At 42.7% G+C, this 24,180-nt stretch overlaps 16 non-coding genes across 16 annotated transcripts; all 16 read right to left on the minus strand.

The window, feature by feature from the left end:
- Nucleotides 1–335: 335 nt before the first annotated feature.
- On the minus strand, nucleotides 336–408 carry TRNAV-AAC (transfer RNA valine (anticodon AAC)). Its single transcript has one exon. It is a non-coding gene; the product is annotated as a tRNA-Val (tRNA).
- A 755-nt stretch (nucleotides 409–1,163) lies between these two features.
- TRNAV-AAC (transfer RNA valine (anticodon AAC)) lies at nucleotides 1,164–1,236 on the minus strand. The gene has a single exon. It is a non-coding gene; the product is annotated as a tRNA-Val (tRNA).
- A 2,317-nt stretch (nucleotides 1,237–3,553) lies between these two features.
- Nucleotides 3,554–3,626, minus strand: TRNAI-AAU (transfer RNA isoleucine (anticodon AAU)). The gene has a single exon. It is a non-coding gene; the product is annotated as a tRNA-Ile (tRNA).
- A 478-nt stretch (nucleotides 3,627–4,104) lies between these two features.
- On the minus strand, nucleotides 4,105–4,177 carry TRNAV-AAC (transfer RNA valine (anticodon AAC)). Its single transcript has one exon. It is a non-coding gene; the product is annotated as a tRNA-Val (tRNA).
- A 1,858-nt stretch (nucleotides 4,178–6,035) lies between these two features.
- Nucleotides 6,036–6,108, minus strand: TRNAI-AAU (transfer RNA isoleucine (anticodon AAU)). Its single transcript has one exon. It is a non-coding gene; the product is annotated as a tRNA-Ile (tRNA).
- Nucleotides 6,109–6,724: 616 nt separating this feature from the next.
- TRNAV-AAC (transfer RNA valine (anticodon AAC)) lies at nucleotides 6,725–6,797 on the minus strand. The gene has a single exon. It is a non-coding gene; the product is annotated as a tRNA-Val (tRNA).
- Nucleotides 6,798–11,134: 4,337 nt separating this feature from the next.
- On the minus strand, nucleotides 11,135–11,207 carry TRNAI-AAU (transfer RNA isoleucine (anticodon AAU)). The gene has a single exon. It is a non-coding gene; the product is annotated as a tRNA-Ile (tRNA).
- Nucleotides 11,208–13,065: 1,858 nt separating this feature from the next.
- On the minus strand, nucleotides 13,066–13,138 carry TRNAI-AAU (transfer RNA isoleucine (anticodon AAU)). The gene has a single exon. It is a non-coding gene; the product is annotated as a tRNA-Ile (tRNA).
- A 1,857-nt stretch (nucleotides 13,139–14,995) lies between these two features.
- TRNAI-AAU (transfer RNA isoleucine (anticodon AAU)) lies at nucleotides 14,996–15,068 on the minus strand. The gene has a single exon. It is a non-coding gene; the product is annotated as a tRNA-Ile (tRNA).
- Nucleotides 15,069–15,546: 478 nt separating this feature from the next.
- Nucleotides 15,547–15,619, minus strand: TRNAV-AAC (transfer RNA valine (anticodon AAC)). Its single transcript has one exon. It is a non-coding gene; the product is annotated as a tRNA-Val (tRNA).
- A 754-nt stretch (nucleotides 15,620–16,373) lies between these two features.
- On the minus strand, nucleotides 16,374–16,446 carry TRNAI-AAU (transfer RNA isoleucine (anticodon AAU)). Its single transcript has one exon. It is a non-coding gene; the product is annotated as a tRNA-Ile (tRNA).
- A 1,856-nt stretch (nucleotides 16,447–18,302) lies between these two features.
- Nucleotides 18,303–18,375, minus strand: TRNAI-AAU (transfer RNA isoleucine (anticodon AAU)). The gene has a single exon. It is a non-coding gene; the product is annotated as a tRNA-Ile (tRNA).
- A 478-nt stretch (nucleotides 18,376–18,853) lies between these two features.
- TRNAV-AAC (transfer RNA valine (anticodon AAC)) lies at nucleotides 18,854–18,926 on the minus strand. The gene has a single exon. It is a non-coding gene; the product is annotated as a tRNA-Val (tRNA).
- Nucleotides 18,927–20,645: 1,719 nt separating this feature from the next.
- On the minus strand, nucleotides 20,646–20,718 carry TRNAI-AAU (transfer RNA isoleucine (anticodon AAU)). The gene has a single exon. It is a non-coding gene; the product is annotated as a tRNA-Ile (tRNA).
- A 478-nt stretch (nucleotides 20,719–21,196) lies between these two features.
- On the minus strand, nucleotides 21,197–21,269 carry TRNAV-AAC (transfer RNA valine (anticodon AAC)). The gene has a single exon. It is a non-coding gene; the product is annotated as a tRNA-Val (tRNA).
- A 1,443-nt stretch (nucleotides 21,270–22,712) lies between these two features.
- Nucleotides 22,713–22,785, minus strand: TRNAV-AAC (transfer RNA valine (anticodon AAC)). Its single transcript has one exon. It is a non-coding gene; the product is annotated as a tRNA-Val (tRNA).
- Nucleotides 22,786–24,180: the final 1,395 nt, after the last annotated feature.

Below are 24,180 nucleotides of genomic sequence, written 5' to 3' on the forward strand. Positions count from 1 at the left end.
TATTGTGAGTTTTCGAAGAGATCTACCTTATTATTATGTCTAATCACGATGGTCAAAACATGTCCCTACCAGCGCTCAAACCTGGGACCTTCCGCGTGTTAGGCAGACGTGATAACCACTACACCATAGATACGTGTTAATATTAAGTTTTCGAAGAGATCCAGCTTATTACTATGTCTAATCACGATGGTCCAAACATGTATCTTTCAGTTCTCGAACCTGGGACCTTCCGCGTGTAAAGCGGACGTGATAACAACTACACCATAGATACTTGGTTAGTATGAGTTTTCGAAGGATCTACCTTATTATTATGTCTAATCACGATGGTCAAAACATGTATCTACCAGGGCTCGAACCTGGGACCATCCGCGTGTTAGGCGGACGTGATAACCACTACACCATAGATACTTGGCTATTGTGAGTTTTCGAAGAGATCTACCTTATTATTATGTCTAATCACGATGGTCAAAACATGTCCCTATCAGCGCTCAAACCTGGGACCTTCCGCGTGTTAGGCAGACGTGATAACCACTACACCATAGATACGTGTTAATATAAAGTTTTCGAAGAGATCCAGCTTATTACTATGTCTAATCACGATGGTCCAAACATGTATCTATCCGGGCTCGAACCTGGGACCTTCCGCGTGTAAAGCGGACGTGATAACCACTACACCATAGATACTTGGTTATTGTGAGTTTTCGAAGAGATCTACCCTATTATTATGTCTAATCACGATGGTCCAAACATGTCCCTACCAGGGCTCGAACCAGGGACCTTCCGTGTGTTAGGCGGACGTGATAACCACTACACCATAGATACTTGATTATTGTGAGTTTTCGAAGAGATCTATCCTATTATTATGTCTAATCACGATGGTCAAAACATGTCCCTACCAGGGCTCGAACCTGGGACCTTCCTCGTGTTAGGCGGACGAGGTAGCCACTACACCATAGATACGTGTTAATATAAAGTTTTCGAAGAGATCTAGCTTATAACTATGTCCAATCACGTTGGCCAAAACATGTATCTATCAGGGCTCAGACCTGACACCTTCCGCGTGTTAGGCGGACGTGATAACCACTACATCATATATACTTAGTTATTATGAGTTTTCGAAGAGATCTACCTTATTATTATGTACAATCACGATGGTCAAAACATGTATCTACCAGGGCTCGAACCTGGGACCTTCCGCGTGTTAGGCGGACGTGATAACCACTACACCATATATACTTGGCTATTGGGAGTTTTCGAAGAGATCTACCTTATTATTATGTCTAATCACGATGGTCAAAACATATCCCTACCAGCGCTCAAACCTGGGACCTTCCGCATGTTAGGCAGACGTGATAACCACTACACCATAGATACGTGTTAATATAAAGTTTTCTAAGAGATCCAGCTTATAACTATGTCTAATCACGATGGTCAAAACATGTATCTATCAGGGCTCGAACCAGGGACCCTCCGCGTGTTAGGCGGACGTGATAACCACTACACCATAGATACGTGTTAATTTAAGTATTCGAAGAGATCTTGCTTATTACTATGTCTAATCACGATGGTCATAACATGTATCTATCAGGGCTCGAACCCAACACCTTCCGCGTGTTGGGCGGACGTGATAGCCACTACACCATAGATACTTGGTTATTGTGAGTTTTCGAAGAGATCTACCTTATTATTATGTCTAATCACGATGGTCAAAACATGTATCTACCAGGGCTCGAACCTGGGACCATCCGCGTGTTAGGCGGACGTCATAACCACCACACCATAGATACGTGTTAATATAAAGTTTTCGAAGAGATACAGCTTATTACTATGTCTAATCACGATGGTCAAAACATGTCCCTACCAGCGCTCAAACCTGGGACCTTCCGCGTGTTAGGCAGACGTTGTTGAGACTTAGACTAAAAAATAGGCGAATAGACCAAAATAATATTAGAAATAAGATTAGTGTTTTAACTCAACTAGTTTTTTTATATATCTGTGTATATACTAAGATTGTGTAACGAAAAAGGCAGTTGTCACTTCAGTTATCAGTTGTAAGCTAGCTTTAATTTGTAACCAGTATAAGTCTTTAAGATACCATGTACGCAACTCAATAAGAGTTAAGTTTTTATAGTAAAATAAACCACTACTTGCAATGCGTTACCAAGTCTAGATTAAAGTTATTCCCACATATACCAACTCTTCAGTATTAAGACGTAACAGACGTGATAACCACTACACCATAGATACGTGTTAATATGAGGTTTTCAAAGAGATCCAGCTTATTACTATGTCTAATCACGATGGTCCAAACATGTATCTATCAGGGCTCGAACCTGACACCTTTCGCGTGTTAGGCGGACGTGATAACCACTACACCATATATACTTGGCTATTGGGAGTTTTTGAAGAGATCTACCTTATTATTATGTCTAATCACGATGGTCAAAACATATCCCTACCAGCGCTCAAACCTGGGACCTTCAGCGTGTTAGGCAGACGTGATAACCACTACACCAGAGATACGTGTTAATATAAAGTTTTCTAAGAGATCCAGCTTATAACCATGTCTAATCACGATGGTCAAAACATGTATCTATCAGGGCTCGAACCTGGGAACTTCCGCGTGTTAGGCGGACGTGATAACCACTACACCATAGATACGTGTTAATTTAAGTTTTCGAAGAGATCTAGCTTATTACTATGTCTAATCACGATGTTCATAACATGCATCTATCAGGGCTCAAACCTGACACCTTCCGCGTGTTGGACGGACGTGATAACCACTACACCATAGATACTTGGCTATTGTGAGTTTTCGAAGAGATCTACCTTATTATTATGTCTAATCACGATGGTTAAAACATGTATCTATCAGGGCTCGAACCTGACATCTTCCGCGTGTTGGGCGGACGTGATAACCACAACACCATAGATACTTGGCTATTGCGAGTTTTCGAAGAGATCTACCTTATTATTGTGTCTAATCACGATGGTTAAAACATGTATCTATCAGGGCTCGAACCTGACACCTTCCGCGTGTTGGGCGGACGTGATAACCACAACACCATAGATACTTGGCTATTGTGAGTTTTCGAAGAGATGTACCTTATTATTATGTCTAATCACGATGGTCAAATTATGTCCCTTCCAGCGCTCAAACCTGGGACCTTCCGCGTGTTAGGCAGGCGTGACAACCACTACACCATAGATACGTGTTAATATAAGGTTTTCGAAGAGATCCAGCTTATTACTATGTCTAATCACGATGGTCCAAACATGTATCTATCAGGGCTCGAACCTGGGACCTTCCTCGTGTTAGGCGGACGTGATAACCACTACACCATATATACTTGGCTTTTGGGAGTTTTCGAAGAGATCTACCTTATTATTATGTCTAATCACGATGGTCAAAACATATCCCTACCAGCGCTCAAACCTGGGACCTTCAGCGTGTTAGGCAGACGTGATAACCACTACACCATAGATACGTGTTAATATAAAGTTTTCAAAGAGATCCAGCTTATAACTATGTCTAATCACGATGGTCAAAACATGTATCTATCAGGGCTCGAACCTGGGACCTTCCGCGTATTAGGCGGACGTGCTAACCACTACACCATAGATACGTGTTTATTTAAGTTTTCGAAGAAATCTAGCTTATTACTATGTCTAATCACGATGGTCATATCATGTATCTATCAGGGCTCGAACCTGACACTTTCCGCGTGTTGGGCGGACGTGATACCCACTACACCATAGATACTTGGTTATTGTGAGTTTTCGAAGAGATATACCCTATTATTATGTCTAATCACGATGGTCCAAACATGTCCCTACCAGGGCTCGAACCTGGGACCTTCCGCGTGTTAGGCGGACGTGGTAGCCACTACACCATAGATACGTGTTAATATAAAGTTTTCGAAGAGATCTAGCTTATAACTATGTCTAATCATGTTGGTCAAAACATGTATCTATCAGGGCTCGAACCTGACACCTTCCGCGTGTTAGGCGGACGTGAAAACCACGTCATCATATATACTTGGTTATTATGAGTTTTCGAAGAGATCTACCTTATTATTATGTCTAATCACGATGGTCAAAACATGTATCTACCAGGGCTCGAACCTGGGACCTTCCGCGTGTTAGGCGGACGTGATAACCACCACACCATAGATACGTGTTAATATAAAGTTTTCGAAGAGATCCAGCTTATTACTATGTCTAATCACGATGGTCAAAACATGTATCTATCAGGGTTCGAACCTGACACCTTCCGTGTGTTAGGCGGACGTGATAACCACTACACCATAGATACTTGGCTATTGTAAGTTTTCGAAGAGATCTACCTTATTATTATGTCTAATCACGATGGTCAAAACATGTCCCTACCAGCGCTCAAACCTGGGACCTTTCGCGCGTTAGGCAGACGTGATAACCACTACACCATAGATACGTGTTAATATAAGGTTTTCGAAGAGATCCAGCTTATTACTATGTCTAATCACGATGGTCCAAACATGTATCTATCACGGCTCGAACCTGACACCTTTGGCGTGTTAGGCGGACGTGACAACCACTACACCATATATACTTGGCTATTGGGAGTTTTCGAAGAGATCTACCTTATTATTATGTCTAATCACGATGGTCAAAACATGTCCCTACCAGCGCTAAAACCTGGGACCTTCCGCGTGTTAGGCAGACGTGATAACCATTACTCCATAGATACGTGTTAATATAAGGTTTTCGAAGAGATCCAGCTTATTACTATGTCTAATCACGATGGTACAAACATGTATCTATCAGGGCTCGAACCTGACACCTTTCGCGTGTTAGGCGGACGTGATAACCACTACACCATATATACTTGGCTATTGTAAGTTTTCGAAGAGATCTACCTTATTATTATGTCAAATCACGATGGTCAAAACATATCCCTACCAGCGCTCAAACCTGGGACCTTCAGCGTGTTAGGCAGACGTGATAACCACTACACCATAGATACGTGTTAATGTAAAGTTTTCTAAGAGATCCAGCTTATAACCATGTCTAATCACAATGGTCAAAACATGCATCTATCAGGGCTCGAACCTGGGACCTTCCGCGTGTTAGGCGGACGTGATAACCACTACACCATAGATACGTGTTAATTCAAGTTTTCGAAGAGATCTAGCTTATTACTATGTCTAATCACGATGGTCATAACATGCATCTATCAGGGCTCGAACCTGACACCTTCCGCGTGTTGGGCGGACGTGATAACCACTACACCATAGATACTTGGCTATTGTGAGTTTTCGAAGAGATCAACTTTATTATTATGTCTAATCACGATGGTTAAAACATGTATCTATCAGGGCTCGAACCTGACACCTTCCGCGTGTTGGGCGCACGTGATAACCACTACACCATAGATACTTGGTTATTGTGAGTTTTCGAAGAGATCTACCCTATTATTATGTCTAATCACGATGGTCAAAACATATCCCTACCAGCGCTCAAACCTGGGACCTTCAGCGTGTTAGGCAGACGTGATAACCATTACACCATAGATACGTGTTAATATAAAGTTTTCTAAGAGATCCAGCTTATAACCATGTCTAATCACAATGGTCAAAACATGCATCTATCAGGGCTCGAACCTGGGACCTTCCGCGTGTTGGGCGGACGTGATAACCACAACACCATAGATACTTGGCTATTGTGAGTTTTCGAAGAGATCTACCTTATTATTGTGTCTAATCACGATGGTTAAAACATGTATCTATCAGGGCTCGAACCTGACACCTTCCGCGTGTAAGGCGGACGTGATAACCACTACAGCATAGATACTTGGCTATTGTGAGTTTTCGAAGAGATCTACCTTATTATTATGTCTAATCACGATGGTCAAATTATGTCCCTTCCAGCGCTCAAACCTGGGACCTTCCGCGTGTTAGGCAGACGTGACAACCACTACACCATAGATACGTGTTAATATAAGGTTTTCGAAGAGATCCAGCTTATAACTATGTCTAATCACGATGGTCAAAACATGTATCTATCAGGGCTCGAACCTGGGACCTTCCGCGTATTAGGCGGACGTGCTAACCACTACACCATAGATACGTGTTTATTTAAGTTTTCGAAGAAATCTAGCTTATTACTATGTCTAATCACGATGGTCATATCATGTATCTATCAGGGCTCGAACCTGACACTTTCCGCGTGTTGGGCGGACGTGATACCCACTACACCATAGATACTTGGTTATTGTGAGTTTTCGAAGAAATCTACCCTATTATTATGTCTAATCACGATGGTCCAAACATGTCCCTACCAGGGCTCGAACCTGGGACCTTCCGCGTGTTAGGCGGACGTGGTAGCCACTACACCATAGATACGTGTTAATATAAAGTTTTCGAAGAGATCTAGCTTATAACTATGTCTAATCATGTTGGTCAAAACATGTATCTATCAGGGCTCGAACCTGACACCTTCCGCGTGTTAGGCGGACGTGAAAACCACGTCATCATATATACTTGGTTATTATGAGTTTTCGAAGAGATCTACCTTATTATTATGTCTAATCACGATGGTCAAAACATGTATCTTCCAGGGCTCGAACCTGGGACCTTCCTTGTGTTAGGCGGACGTGATAACCACCACACCATAGATACGTGTTAATATAAAGTTTTCGAAGAGATCCAGCTTATTACTATGTCTAATCACGATGGTCAAAACATGTATCTATCAGGGTTCGAACCTGACACCTTCCGCGTGTTAGGCGGACGTGATAACCACTACACCATAGATACTTGGCTATTGTAAGTTTTCGAAGAGATCTACCTTATTATTATGTCTAATCACGATGGTCAAAACATGTCCCTACCAGCGCTCAAACCTGGGACCTTCCGCGCGTTAGGCAGACGTGATAACCACTACACCATAGATACGTGTTAATATAAGGTTTTCGAAGAGATCCAGCTTATTACTATGTCTAATCACGATGGTCCAAACATGTATCTATCACGGCTCGAACCTGACACCTTTCGCGTGTTAGGCGGACGTGATAACCACTACACCATATATACTTGGCTATTGGGAGTTTTCGAAGAGATCTACCTTATTATTATGTCTAATCACGAGGGTCAAAACATGTCCCTACCAGCGCTAAAACCTGGGACCTTCCGCGTGTTAGGCAGACGTGATAACCACTACTCCATAGATATGTGTTAATATAAGGTTTTCGAAGAGATCCAGCTTATTACTATGTCTAATCACGATGGTCCAAACATGAATCTATCAGGGCTCGAACCTGACACCTTTCGCGTGTTAGGCGGACGTGATAACCACTACACCATATATACTTGGCTATTGGGAGTTTTCGAAGAGATCTACCTTATTATTATGTCTAATCACGATGGTCAAAACATGTCCCTACCAGCGCGAAAACCTGGGACCTTCCGCGTGTTAGGCAGACGTGATAACCACTACACCATAGATACGTGTTAATTCAAGTTTTCGAAGAGATCCAGCTTATAACCATGTCTAATCACAATGGTCAAAACATGCATCTATCAGGGCTCGAACCTGGGACCTTCCGCGTGTTAGGCGGACGTGATAACGACTACACCATAGATACGTGTTAATTCAAGTTTTCGAAAAGATCTAGCTTATTACTATGTCTAATCACGATGGTCATAACATGCATCTATCAGGGCTCGAACCTGACACCTTCCGCGTGCTGGGCGGACGTGATAACCACTACACCATAGTTACTTGGCTATTGTGAGTTTTCGAAGAGATCAACTTTATTATTATGTCTAATCACGATGGTTAAAACATGTATCTATCAAGGCTCGAACCTGACACCTTCCGCGTGTTGGGCGGACGTGATAACCACTACACCATAGATACTTGGTTTTTGTGAGTTTTTGAAGAGATCTACCCTATTATTATGTCTAATCACGATGGTCAAAACATATCCCTACCAGCGCTCAAACCTGGGACCTTCAGCGTGTTAGGCAGACGTGATAACCACTACACCATAGATACGTGTTAATTTAAGTTTTCGAAGAGATCTAGCTTATTAATATGTCTAATCACGATGGTCATAACATGCATCTATCAGGGCTCGAACCTGACACCTTCCGCGTGTTGGGCGGACGTGATAACCACTACACCACAGATACTTGGCTATTGTGAGTTTTCAAAGAGATCTACCTTATTATTATGTCTAATCACGATGGTTAAAACATGTATCTATCAGGGCTCGAACCTGACACCTTCCGCGTGTTAGGCAGACGTGATAACCACTACACCATAGATACGTGTTAATTCAAGTTTTCGAAGAGATCCAGCTTATAACCATGTCTAATCACAATGGTCAAAACATGCATCTATCAGGGCTCGAACCTGGGACCTTCCGCGTGTTAGGCGGACGTGATAACGACTACACCATAGATACGTGTTAATTCAAGTTTTCGAAAAGATCTAGCTTATTACTATGTCTAATCACGATGGTCATAACATGCATCTATCAGGGCTCGAACCTGACACCTTCCGCGTGCTGGGCGGACGTGATAACCACTACACCATAGTTACTTGGCTATTGTGAGTTTTCGAAGAGATCAACTTTATTATTATGTCTAATCACGATGGTTAAAACATGTATCTATCAAGGCTCGAACCTGACACCTTCCGCGTGTTGGGCGGACGTGATAACCACTACACCATAGATACTTGGTTATTGTGAGTTTTCGAAGAGATCTACCCTATTATTATGTCTAATCACGATGGTCAAAACATATCCCTACCAGCGCTCAAACCTGGGACCTTCAGCGTGTTAGGCAGACGTGATAACCACTACACCATAGATACGTGTTAATTTAAGTTTTCGAAGAGATCTAGCTTATTAATATGTCTAATCACGATGGTCATAACATGCATCTATCAGGGCTCGAACCTGACACCTTCCGCGTGTTCGGCGGACGTGATAACCACTACACCACAGATACTTGGCTATTGTGAGTTTTCGAATAGATCTTCCTTATTATTATGTCTAATCACGATGGTTAAAACATGTATCTATCAGGGCTCGAACCTGACACCTTCCGCGTGTTGGGCGGACGTGATAACCACTACACCATAGATACTTGGTTATTGTGAGTTTTCGAAGAGATCTACCCTATTATTATGTCTAATCACGATGGTCAAAACATGTCCCTTCCAGCGCTCAAACCTGGGACCTTCCGCGTGTTAGGCAGACGTGATAACCACTACACCATAGATACTTGGCTATTGTGAGTTTTCGAAGAGATCTACCTTATTATTATGTCTAATCACGATGGTTAAAACAAGTATCTATCAGGGCTCGAACCTGACACCTTCCGCGTGTTAGGCGGACGTGATAACCACTACACCATAGATACTTGGCTATTGTGAGTTTTCGAAGAGATCTACCTTATTAGTATGTCTAATCACGAAGGTCAAAACATGTCCCTTCCAGCGCTCAAACCTGGGACCTTCCGCGTGTTAGGCAGACGTGATAACCACTACACCATAGATTCGTGTTAATATAAGGTTTTCGAAGAGATCCAGCTTATTACTATGTCTAATCACGATGGTACAAACATGTATCTATCAGGGCTCGAACCTGACACCTTTCGCGTGTTAGGCGGACGTGATAACCACTACACCATATATACTTGGCTATTGGGAGTTTTCGAAGAGATCTACCTTATTATTATGTCAAATCACGATGGTCAAAACATATCCCTACCAGCGCTCAAACCTGGGACCTTCAGCGTGTTAGGCAGACGTGATAACCACTACACCATAGATACGTGTTAATATAAAGCTTTCTAAGAGCTCCAGCTTATAACTATGTCTAATCACGATGGTCCAAACATGTATCTATCAGGGCTCGAACCTGACACCTTTCGCGTGTTAGGCGGACGTGATAACCACTACACCATATATACTTGGCTATTGGGAGTTTTCAAAGAGATCTACCTTATTATTATGTCTAATCACGATGGTCAAAACATGTCCCTACCAGCGCTCAAACCTGGGACCTTCCGCGCGTTAGGCAGACGTGATAACCACTACACCATAGATACGTGTTAATATAAGGTTTTCGAAGAGATCCAGCTTATTACTATGTCTAATCACGATGGTCCAAACATGTATCTATCAGGGCTCGAACCTGACACCTTTCGCGTGTTAGGCGGACGTCATAACCACTACACCATATATACTTGGCTATTGGGAGTTTTCGAAGAGATCTACCTTATTATTATGTCTAATCACGATGGTCAAAACATATCCCTACCAGCGCTCAAACCTGGGACCTTCAGCGTGTTAGGCAGACGTGATAACCACTACACCATAGATACGTGTTAATATAAAGCTTTCTAAGAGCTCCAGCTTATAACTATGTCTAATCACGATGGTCCAAACAAGTATCTATCAGGGCTCGAACCTGACACCTTCCGCGTGTTAGGCGGACGTGATAACCACTACACCATAGATACTTGGCTATTGTGAGTTTTCGAAGAGATCTACCTTATTATTATGTCTAATCACGATGGTCAAAACATGTCCCTTCCAGCGCTCAAACCTGGGACCTTCCGCGTGTTAGGCGGACGTGATAACCACTACAGCATAGATACTTGGCTATTGTGAGTTTTCGAAGAGATCTACCTTATTATTATGTCTAATCACGATGGTCAAATTATGTCCCTTCCAGCGCTCAAACCTGGGACCTTCCGCGTGTTAGGCAGACGTGACAACCACTACACCATAGATACGTGTTAATATAAGGTTTTCGAAGAGATCCAGCTTATTACTATGTCTAATCACGATGGTCCAAACATGTATCTATCAGGGCTCGAACCTGGGACCTTCCTCGTGTTAGGCGGACGTGAAAACCACTACACCATATATACTTGGCTTTTGGGAGTTTTCGAAGAGATCTACCTTATTATTATGTCTAATCACGATGGTCAAAACATATCCCTACCAGCGCTCAAACCTGGGACCTTCAGCGTGTTAGGCAGACGTGATAACCACTACACCATAGATACGTGTTAATATAAAGTTTTCTAAGAGATCCAGCTTATAACTATGTCTAATCACGATGGTCAAAACATGTATCTATCAGGGCTCGAACCTGGGACCTTCCGCGTATTAGGCGGACGTGCTAACCACAACACCATAGATACGTGTTTATTTAAGTTTTCGAAGAAATCTAGCTTATTACTATGTCTAATCACGATGGTCATAACATGTATCTATCAGGGCTCGAACCTGACACTTTCCGCGTGTTGGGCGGACGTGATAACCACTACACCATAGATACTTGGTTATTGTGAGTTTTCGAAGAGATCTACCCTATTATTATGTCTAATCACGATGGTCCAAACATGTCCCTACCAGGGCTCGAACCTGGGACCTTCCGCGTGTTAGGCGGACGTGATAACCACTACACCATAGATTCGTGTTAATATAAGGTTTTCGAAGAGATCCAGCTTATTACTATGTCTAATCACGATGGTACAAACATGTATCTATCAGGGCTCGAACCTGACACCTTTCGCGTGTTAGGCGGACGTGATAACCACTACACCATATATACTTGGCTATTGGGAGTTTTCGAAGAGATCTACCTTATTATTATGTCAAATCACGATGGTCAAAACATATCCCTACCAGCGCTCAAACCTGGGACCTTCAGCGAGTTAGGCAGACGTGATAACCACTACACCATAGATACGTGTTAATATAAAGCTTTCTAAGAGCTCCAGCTTATAACTATGTCTAATCACGATGGTCCAAACATGTATCTATCAGGGCTCGAACCTGACACCTTTCGCGTGTTAGGCGGACGTGATAACCACTACACCATATATACTTGGCTATTGGGAGTTTTCAAAGTGATCTACCTTATTATTATGTCTAATCACGATGGTCAAAACATGTCCCTACCAGCGCTCAAACCTGGGACCTTCCGCGCGTTAGGCAGACGTGATAACCACTACACCATAGATACGTGTTAATATAAGGTTTTCGAAGAGATCCAGCTTATTACTATGTCTAATCACGATGGTCCAAACATGTATCTATCAGGGCTCGAACCTGACACCTTTCGCGTGTTAGGCGGACGTCATAACCACTACACCATATATACTTGGCTATTGGGAGTTTTCGAAGAGATCTACCTTATTATTATGTCTAATCACGATGGTCAAAACATATCCCTACCAGCGCTCAAACCTGGGACCTTCAGCGTGTTAGGCAGACGTGATAACCACTACACCATAGATACGTGTTAATATAAAGCTTTCTAAGAGCTCCAGCTTATAACTATGTCTAATCACGATGGTCCAAACAAGTATCTATCAGGGCTCGAACCTGACACCTTCCGCGTGTTAGGCGGACGTGATAACCACTACACCATAGATACTTGGCTATTGTGAGTTTTCGAAGAGATCTACCTTATTATTATGTCTAATCACGATGGTCAAAACATGTCCCTTCCAGCGCTCAAACCTGGGACCTTCCGCGTGTTAGGCGGACGTGATAACCACTACAGCATAGATACTTGGCTATTGTGAGTTTTCGAAGAGATCTACCTTATTATTATGTCTAATCACGATGGTCAAATTATGTCCCTTCCAGCGCTCAAACCTGGGACCTTCCGCGTGTTAGGCAGACGTGACAACCACTACACCATAGATACGTGTTAATATAAGGTTTTCGAAGAGATCCAGCTTATTACTATGTCTAATCACGATGGTCCAAACATGTATCTATCAGGGCTCGAACCTGGGACCTTCCTCGTGTTAGGCGGACGTGAAAACCACTACACCATATATACTTGGCTTTTGGGAGTTTTCGAAGAGATCTACCTTATTATTATGTCTAATCACGATGGTCAAAACATATCCCTACCAGCGCTCAAACCTGGGACCTTCAGCGTGTTAGGCAGACGTGATAACCACTACACCATAGATACGTGTTAATATAAAGTTTTCTAAGAGATCCAGCTTATAACTATGTCTAATCACGATGGTCAAAACATGTATCTATCAGGGCTCGAACCTGGGACCTTCCGCGTATTAGGCGGACGTGCTAACCACAACACCATAGATACGTGTTTATTTAAGTTTTCGAAGAAATCTAGCTTATTACTATGTCTAATCACGATGGTCATAACATGTATCTATCAGGGCTCGAACCTGACACTTTCCGCGTGTTGGGCGGACGTGATAACCACTACACCATAGATACTTGGTTATTGTGAGTTTTCGAAGAGATCTACCCTATTATTATGTCTAATCACGATGGTCCAAACATGTCCCTACCAGGGCTCGAACCTGGGACCTTCCGCGTGTTAGGCGGACGTGGTAGCCACTACACCATAGATACGTGTTAATATAAAGTTTTCGAAGAGATCTAGCTTATAACTATGTCTAATCATGTTGGTCAAAACATGTATCTATCAGGGCTCGAACCTGACACCTTCCGCGTGTTAGGCGGACGTGATAACCACGTCATCATATATACTTTGTTATTATGAGTTTTCGAAGAGATCTACCTTATTATTATGTCTAATCACGATGGTCAAAACATGTATCTACAAGGGCTCGAACCTGGGACCTTCCGCGTGTTAGGCGGACGTGATAACCACCACACCATAGATACGTGTTAATATAAAGTTTTCGAAGAGATCCAGCTTATTACTATGTCTAATCACGATGGTCAAAACATGTATCTATCAGGGTTCGAACCTGACACCTTCCGCGTGTTAGGCGGACGTGATAACCACTACACCATAGTTACTTGGTTATTGTGAGTTTTCGAAGAGATCTACCCTATTATTATGTCTAATCACGATGGTCAAAACATATCCCTACCAGCGCTCAAACCTGGGACCTTCAGCGTGTTAGGCAGACGTGATAACCACTACACCATAGATACGTGTTAATTTAAGTTTTCGAAGAGATCTAGCTTATTAATATGTCTAATCACGATGGTCATAACATGCATCTATCAGGGCTCGAACCTGACACCTTCCGCGTGTTGGGCGGACGTGATAACCACTACACCATAGATACTTGGCTATTGTGAGTTTTCGAAGAGATCTACCTTATTATTATGTCTAATCACGATGGTTAAAACATGTATCTATCAGGGCTCGAACCTGACACCTTCCGCGTGTTGGGCGGACGTGATAACCACTACACCATAGATACTTGGTTATTGTGAGTTTTCGAAGAGATCTACCCTATTATTATGTCTAATCACGATGGTCAAAACATGTCCCTTCCAACGCTCAAACCTGGGACCTTCCGCGTGTTAGGCAGACGTGATAACCACTACACCATAGATACTTGGCTATTGTGAGTTTTCAAAGAGATCTACCTTATTATTATGTCTAATCACGATGGTTAAAACAAGTATCTATCAGGGCTCGAACCTGACACCTTCCGCGTGTTAGGCGGACGTGATAACCACTACACCATAGATACTTGGCTATTGTGAGTTTTCGAAGAGATCTACCTTATTATTATGTCTAATCACGATGGTCAAAACATGTCCCTTCCAGCGCTCAAACCTGGGACCTTCCGCGTGTTAGGCAGACGTGGTAACCACTACACCATAGATTCGTGTTAATATAAGGTTTTCGAAGAGATCCAGCTTATTACTATGTCTAATCACGATGGTCCAAACATGTATCTATCAGGGCTCGAACCTGGGACCTTCCTCGTGTTAGGCGGACGTGATAACCACTACACCATATATACTTGGCTTTTGGGAGTTTTCGAAGAGATCTACCTTATTATTATGTCTAATCACGATGGTCAAAACATATCCCTACCAGCGCTCAAACCTGGGACCTTCAGCGTGTTAGGCAGACGTGATAACCACTACACCATAGATATGTGTTAATATAAAGTTTTCTAAGAGATCCAGCTTATAACTATGTCTAATCACGATGGTCAAAACATGTATCTATCAGGGCTCGAACCTGGGACCTTCCGCGTATTAGGCGGACGTGCTAACCACTACACCATAGATACGTGTTTATTTAAGTTTTCGAAGAAATCTAGCTTATTACTATGTCTAATCACGATGGTCATAACATGTATCTATCAGGGCTCGAACCTGACACTTTCCGCGTGTTGGGCGGACGTGATAACCACTACACCATAGATACTTGGTTATTGTGAGTTTTCGAAGAGATCTACCCTATTATTATGTCTAATCACGATGGTCCAAACATGTCCCTACCAGGGCTCGAACCTGGGACCTTCCGCGTGTTAGGCGGACGTGGTAGCCACTACACCATAGATACGTGTTAATATAAAGTTTTCGAAGAGATCTAGCTTATAACTATGTCTAATCATGTTGGTCAAAACATGTATCTATCAGGGCTCGAACCTGACACCTTCCGCGTGTTAGGCGGACGTGATAACCACGTCATCATATATACTTGGTTATTATGAGTTTTCGAAGAGATCTACCTTATTATTATGTCTAATCACGATGGTCAAAACATGTATCTACCAGGGCTCGAACCTGGGACCTTCCGCGTGTTAGGCGGACGTGATAACCACCACACCATAGATACGTGTTAATATAAAGTTTTCGAAGAGATCCAGCTTATTACTATGTCTAATCACGATGGTCAAAACATGTATCTATCAGGGTTCGAACCTGACACCTTCCGCGTGTTAGGCGGACGTGATAACCACTACACCATAGTTACTTGGTTATTGTGAGTTTTCGAAGAGATCTACCCTATTATTATGTCTAATCACGATGGTCAAAACATATCCCTACCAGCTCTCAAACCTGGGACCTTCAGCGTGTTAGGCAGACGTGATAACCACTACACCATAGATACGTGTTAATATAAAGTTTTCTAAGAAATCCAGCTTATAACCATGTCTAATCACAATGGTCAAAACATGCATCTATCAGGGCTCGAACCTGGGACCTTCCGCGTGTTAGGCGGACGTGATAACGACTACACCATAGATACGTGTTAATTCAAGTTTTCGAAAAGATCTAGCTTATTACTATGTCTAATCACGATGGTCATAACATGCATCTATCAGGGCTCGAACCTGACACCTTCCGCGTGTTGGGCGGACGTGATAAGCACTACACCATAGATACTTGGTTATTGTGAGTTTTCGAAGAGATCTACCTTATTATTATGTCTAATCACGATGGTCAAAACATATCCCTACCAGCGCTCAAACCTGGGACCTTCAGCGTGTTAGGCAGACGTGATAACCACTACACCATAGATACGTGTTAATATAAAGTTTTCTAAGAGATCCAGCTTATAACTATGTCTAATCACGATGGTCAAAACATGTATCTATCAGGGCTCGAACCTGGGACCTTCCGCGTATTAGGCGGACGTGCTAACCACAACACCATAGATACGTGTTTATTTAAGTTTTCGAAGAAATCTAGCTTATTACTATGTCTAATCACGATGGTCATAACATGTATCTATCAGGGCTCGAACCTGACACTTTCCGCGTGTTGGGCGGACGTGATAACCACTACACCATAGATACTTGGTTATTGTGAGTTTTCGAAGAGATCTACCCTATTATTATGTCTAATCACGATGGTCCAAACATGTCCCTACCAGGGCTCGAACCTGGGACCTTCCGCGTGTTAGGCGGACGTGGTAGCCACTACACCATAGATACGTGTTAATATAAAGTTTTCGAAGAGATCTAGCTTATAACTATGTCTAATCATGTTGGTCAAAACATGTGTCTATCAGGGCTCGAACCTGACACCTTCCGCGTGTTAGGCGGACGTGATAACCACGTCATCATATATACTTGGTTATTATGAGTTTTCGAAGAGATCTACCTTATTATTATGTCTAATCACGATGGTCAAAACATGTATCTACAAGGGCTCGAACCTGGGACCTTCCGCGTGTTAGGCGGACGTGATAACCACCACACCATAGATACGTGTTAATATAAAGTTTTCGAAGAGATCCAGCTTATTACTATGTCTAATCACGATGGTCAAAACATGTATCTATCAGGGTTCGAACCTGACACCTTCCGCGTGTTAGGCGGACGTGATAACCACTACACCATAGTTACTTGGTTATTGTGAGTTTTCGAAGAGATCTACCCTATTATTATGTCTAATCACGATGGTCAAAACATATCCCTACCAGCGCTCAAACCTGGGACCTTCAGCGTGTTAGGCAGACGTGATAACCACTACACCATAGATACGTGTTAATTTAAGTTTTCGAAGAGATCTAGCTTATTAATATGTCTAATCACGATGGTCATAACATGCATCTATCAGGGCTCGAACCTGACACCTTCCGCGTGTTGGGCGGACGTGATAACCACTACACCATAGATACTTGGCTATTGTGAGTTTTCGAAGAGATCTACCTTATTATTATGTCTAATCACGATGGTTAAAACATGTATCTATCAGGGCTCGAACCTGACACCTTCCGCGTGTTGGGCGGACGTGATAACCACTACACCATAGATACGTGTTAATTTAAGTTTTCGAAGAGATCTAGCTTATTAATATGTCTAATCACGATGGTCATAACATGCATCTATCACGGCTCGAACCTGACACCTTCCGCGTGTTGGGCGGACGTGATAACCACTACACCATAGATACTTGGCTATTGTGAGTTTTCGAAGAGTTCTACCTTATTATTATGTCTAATCACGATGGTTAAAACATGTATCTATCAGGGCTCGAACCTGACACCTTCCGCGTGTTGGGCGGACGTGATAACCACTACACCATAGATACTTGGTTATTGTGAGTTTTCGAAGAGATCTACCCTATTATTATGTCTAATCACGATGGTCAAAACATGTCCCTTCCAGCGCTCAAACCTGGGACCTTCCGCGTGTTAGGCAGACGTGATAACCACTACACCATAGATACTTGGCTATTGTGAGTTTTCGAAGAGATCTACCTTATTATTATGTCTAATCACGATGGTTAAAACAAGTATCTATCAGGGCTCGAACCTGACACCTTCCGCGTGTTAGGCGGACGTGATAACCACTACACCATAGATACTTGGCTATTGTGAGTTTTCGAAGAGATCTACCTTATTATTATGTCTAATCACGATGGTCAAAACATGTCCCTTCCAGCGCTCAAACCTGGGACCTTCCGCGTGTTAGGCAGACGTGATAACCACTACACCATAGATATGTGTTAATATAAAGTTTTCTAAGAGATCCAGCTTATAACTATGTCTAATCACGATGGTCAAAACATGTATCTATCAGGGCTCGAACCTGGGACCTTCCGCGTATTAAGCGGACGTGCTAACCACTACACCATAGATACGTGTTTATTTAAGTTTTCGAAGAAATCTAGCTTATTACTATGTCTAATCACGATGGTCATAACATGTATCTATCAGGGCTCGAACCTGACACTTTCCGCGTGTTGGGCGGACGTGATAACCACTACACCATAGATACTTGGTTATTGTGAGTTTTCGAAGAGATCTACCCTATTATTATGTCTAATCACGATGGTCCAAACATGTCCCTACCAGGGCTCGAACCTGGGACCTTCCGCGTGTTAGGCGGACGTGGTAGCCACTACACCATAGATACGTGTTAATATAAAGTTTTCGAAGAGATCTAGCTTATAACTATGTCTAATCATGTTGGTCAAAACATGTATCTATCAGGGCTCGAACCTGACACCTTCCGCGTGTTAGGCGGACGTGATAACCACGTCATCATATATACTTGGTTATTATGAGTTTTCGAAGAGATCTACCTTATTATTATGTCTAATCACGATGGTCAAAACATGTATCTACCAGGGCTCGAACCTGGGACCTTCCGCGTGTTAGGCGGACGTGATAACCACCACACCATAGATACGTGTTAATATAAAGTTTTCGAAGAGATCCAGCTTATTACTATGTCTAATCACGATGGTCAAAACATGTATCTATCAGGGTTCGAACCTGACACCTTCCGCGTGTTAGGCGGACGTGATAACCACTACACCATAGTTACTTGGTTATTGTGAGTTTTCGAAGAGATCTACCCTATTATTATGTCTAATCACGATGGTTAAAACATATCCCTACCAGCGCTCAAACCTGGGACCTTCAGCGTGTTAGGCAGACGTGATAACCACTACACCATAGATACGTGTTAATATAAAGTTTTCTAAGAAATCCAGCTTATAACCATGTCTAATCACAATGGTCAAAACATGCATCTATCAGGGCTCGAACCTGGGACCTTCCGCGTGTTAGGCGGACGTGATAACGACTACACCATAGATACGTGTTAATTCAAGTTTTCGAAAAGATCTAGCTTATTACTATGTCTAATCACGATGGTCATAACATGCATCTATCAGGGCTCGAACCTGACACCTTCCGCGTGTTGGGCGGACGTGATAAGCACTACACCATAGATACTTGGTTATTGTGAGTTTTCGAAGAGATCTACCCTATTATTATGTCTAATCACGATGGTCAAAACATATCCCTACCAGCGCTCAAACCTGGGACCTTCAGCGTGTTAGGCAGACGTGATAACCACTACACCATAGATACGTGTTAATTTAAGTTTTCGAAGAGATCTAGCTTATAAATATGTCTAATCACGATGGTCATAACATGCATCTATCAGGGCTCGAACCTGACACCTTCCGCGTGTTGGGCGGACGTGATAACCACTACACCATAGATACTTGGCTATTGTGAGTTTTCGAAGAGATCTACCTTATTATTATGTCTAATCACGATGGTTAAAACATGTATCTATCAGGGCTCGAACCTGACACCTTCCGCGTGTTGGGCGGACGTGATAACCACTACACCATAGATACTTGGTTATTGTGAGTTTTCGAAGAGATCTACCCTATTATTATGTCTAATCACGATGGTCAAAACATGTCCCTTCCAGCGCTCAAACCTGGGACCTTCCGCGTGTTAGGCAGACGTGATAACCACTACACCATAGATACTTGGCTATTGTGAGTTTTCAAAGAGATCTACCTTATTATTATGTCTAATCACGATGGTTAAAACAAGTATCTATCAGGGCTCGAACCTGACACCTTCCGCGTGTTAGGCGGACGTGATAACCACTACACCATAGTTACTTGGCTATTGTGAGTTTTCGAAGAGATCTACCTTATTATTATGTCTAATCACGATGGTCAAAACATGTCCCTTCCAGCGCTCAAACCTGGGACCTTCCGCGTGTTAGGCAGACGTGATAACCACTACACCATAGATTCGTGTTAATATAAGGTTTTCGAAGAGATCCAGCTTATTACTATGTCTAATCACGATGGTCCAAACATGTATCTATCAGGGCTCGAACCTGGGACCTTCCTCGTGTTAGGCGGACGTGATAACCACTACACCATATATACTTGGCTTTTGGGAGTTTTCGAAGAGATCTACCTTATTATTATGTCTAATCACGATGGTCAAAACATATCCCTACCAGCGCTCAAACCTGGGACCTTCAGCGTGTTAGGCAGACGTGATAACCACTACACCATAGATACGTGTTAATATAAAGTTTTCTAAGAGATCCAGCTTATAACTATGTCTAATCACGATGGTCAAAACATGTATCTATCAGGGCTCGAACCTGGGACCTTCCGCGTATTAGGCGGACGTGCTAACCACTACACCATAGATACGTGTTTATTTAAGTTTTCGAAGAAATCTAGCTTATTACTATGTCTAATCACGATGGTCATAACATGTATCTATCAGGGCTCGAACCTGACACTTTCCGCGTGTTGGGCGGACGTGATAACCACTACACCATAGATACTTGGTTATTGTGAGTTTTCGAAGAGATCTACCCTATTATTATGTCTAATCACGATGGTCCAAACATGTACCTACCAGGGCTCGAACCTGGGACCTTCCGCGTGTTAGGCGGACGTGGTAGCCACTACACCATAGATACGTGTTAATATAAAGTTTTCGAAGAGATCTAGCTTATAACTATGTCTAATCATGTTGGTCAAAACATGTATCTATCAGGGCTCGAACCTGACACCTTCCGCGTGTTAGGCGGACGTGATAACCACGTCATCATATATACTTGGTTATTATGAGTTTTCGAAGAGATCTACCTTATTATTATGTCTAATCACGATGGTCAAAACATGTATCTACCAGGGCTCGAACCTGGGACCTTCCGCGTGTTAGGCGGACGTGATAACCACCACACCATAGATACGTGTTAATATAAAGTTTTCGAAGAGATCCAGCTTATTACTATGTCTAATCACGATGGTCAAAACATGTATCTATCAGGGTTCGAACCTGACACCTTCCGCGTGTTAGGCGGACGTGATAACCACTACACCATAGTTACTTGGTTATTGTGAGTTTTCGAAGAGATCTACCCTATTATTATGTCTAATCACGATGGTCAAAACATATCCCTACCAGCGCTCAAACCTGGGACCTTCAGCGTGTTAGGCAGACGTGATAACCACTACACCATAGATACGTGTTAATATAAAGTTTTCTAAGAAATCCAGCTTATAACCATGTCTAATCACAATGGTCAAAACATGCATCTATCAGGGCTCGAACCTGGGACCTTCCGCGTGTTAGGCGGACGTGATAACGACTACACCATAGATACGTGTTAATTCAAGTTTTCGAAAAGATCTAGCTTATTACTATGTCTAATCACGATGGTCATAACATGCATCTATCAGGGCTCGAACCTGACACCTTCCGCGTGTTGGGCGGACGTGATAACCACTACACCATAGATACTTGGTTATTGTGAGTTTTCGAAGAGATCTACCCTATTATTATGTCTAATCACGATGGTCAAAACATATCCCTACCAGCGCTCAAACCTGGGACCTTCAGCGTGTTAGGCAGACGTGATAACCACTACACCATAGATACGTGTTAATTTAAGTTTTCGAAGAGATCTAGCTTATTAATATGTCTAATCACGATGGTCATAACATGCATCTATCACGGCTCGAACCTGACACCTTCCGCGTGTTGGGCGGACGTGATAACCACTACACCATAGATACTTGGCTATTGTGAGTTTTCGAAGAGTTCTACCTTATTATTATGTCTAATCACGATGGTTAAAACATGTATCTATCAGGGCTCGAACCTGACACCTTCCGCGTGTTGGGCGGACGTGATAACCACTACACCATAGATACTTGGTTATTGTGAGTTTTCGAAGAGATCTACCCTATTATTATGTCTAATCACGATGGTCAAAACATGTCCCTTCCAGCGCTCAAACCTGGGACCTTCCGCGTGTTAGGCAGACGTGATAACCACTACACCATAGATACTTGGCTATTGTGAGTTTTCGAAGAGATCTACCTTATTATTATGTCTAATCACGATGGTTAAAACAAGTATCTATCAGGGCTCGAACCTGACACCTTCCGCGTGTTAGGCGGACGTGATAACCACTACACCATAGATACTTGGCTATTGTGAGTTTTCGAAGAGATCTACCTTATTATTATGTCTAATCACGATGGTCAAAACATGTCCCTTCCAGCGCTCAAACCTGGGACCTTCCGCGTGTTAGGCAGACGTGATAACCACTACACCATAGATTCGTGTTAATATAAGGTTTTCGAAGAGATCCAGCTTATTACTATGTCTAATCACGATGGTCCAAACATGTATCTACCAGGGCTCGAACCTGGGACCTTCCGCGTGTTAGGCGGACGTGATAACCACTACACCATATATACTTGGCTATTGGGAGTTTTCGAAGAGATCTACCTTATTATTATGTCTAATCACGATGGTCAAAACATATCCCTACCAGCGCTCAAACCTGGGACCTTCAGCGTGTTAGGCAGACGTGATAACCACTACACCATAGATACGTGTTAATATAAAGCTTTCTAAGAGCTCCAGCTTATAACTATGTCTAATCACGATGGTCCAAACATTTATCTATCAGGGCTCGAACCTGACACCTTTCGCGTGTTAGGCGGACGTGATAACCACTACACCATATATACTTGGCTATTGGGAGTTTTCAAAGAGATCTACCTTATTATTATGTCTAATCACGATGGTCAAAACATGTCCCTACCAGCGCTCAAACCTGGGACCTTCCGCGCGTTAGGCAGACGTGATAACCACTACACCATAGATACGTGTTAATATAAGGTTTTCGAAGAGATCCAGCTTATTACTATGTCTAATCACGATGGTCCAAACATGTATCTATCAGGGCTCGAACCTGACACCTTTCGCGTGTTAGGCGGACGTCATAACCACTACACCATATATACTTGGCTATTGGGAGTTTTCGAAGAGATCTACCTTATTATTATGTCTAATCACGATGGTCAAAACATATCCCTACCAGCGCTCAAACCTGGGACCTTCAGCGTGTTAGGCAGACGTGATAACCACTACACCATAGATACGTGTTAATATAAAGCTTTCTAAGAGCTCCAGCTTATAACTATGTCTAATCACGATGGTCCAAACAAGTATCTATCAGGGCTCGAACCTGACACCTTCCGCGTGTTAGGCGGACGTGATAACCACTACACCATAGATACTTGGCTATTGTGAGTTTTCGAAGAGATCTACCTTATTATTATGTCTAATCACGATGGTCAAAACATGTCCCTTCCAGCGCTCAAACCTGGGACCTTCCGCGTGTTAGGCGGACGTGATAACCACTACAGCATAGATACTTGGCTATTGTGAGTTTTCGAAGAGATCTACCTTATTATTATGTCTAATCACGATGGTCAAATTATGTCCCTTCCAGCGCTCAAACCTGGGACCTTCCGCGTGTTAGGCAGACGTGACAACCACTACACCATAGATACGTGTTAATATAAGGTTTTCTAAGAGCTCCAGCTTATAACTATGTCTAATCACGATGGTCCAAACATGTATCTATCAGGGCTCGAACCTGGGACCTTCCTCGTGTTAGGCGGACGTGATAACCACTACACCATATATACTTGGCTTTTGGGAGTTTTCGAAGAGATCTACCTTATTATTATGTCTAATCACGATGGTCAAAACATATCCCTACCAGCGCTCAAACCTGGGACCTTCAGCGTGTTAGGCAGACGTGATAACCACTACACCATAGATACGTGTTAATATAAAGT

The sequence above is a fragment of the Phalangium opilio genome, unplaced genomic scaffold (assembly GCF_054372755.1).
Source record: "Phalangium opilio isolate 3A_F unplaced genomic scaffold, DU_Popi_V2 ptg000046l_1, whole genome shotgun sequence".
Classification (NCBI taxonomy): domain Eukaryota; kingdom Metazoa; phylum Arthropoda; class Arachnida; order Opiliones; family Phalangiidae; genus Phalangium; species Phalangium opilio.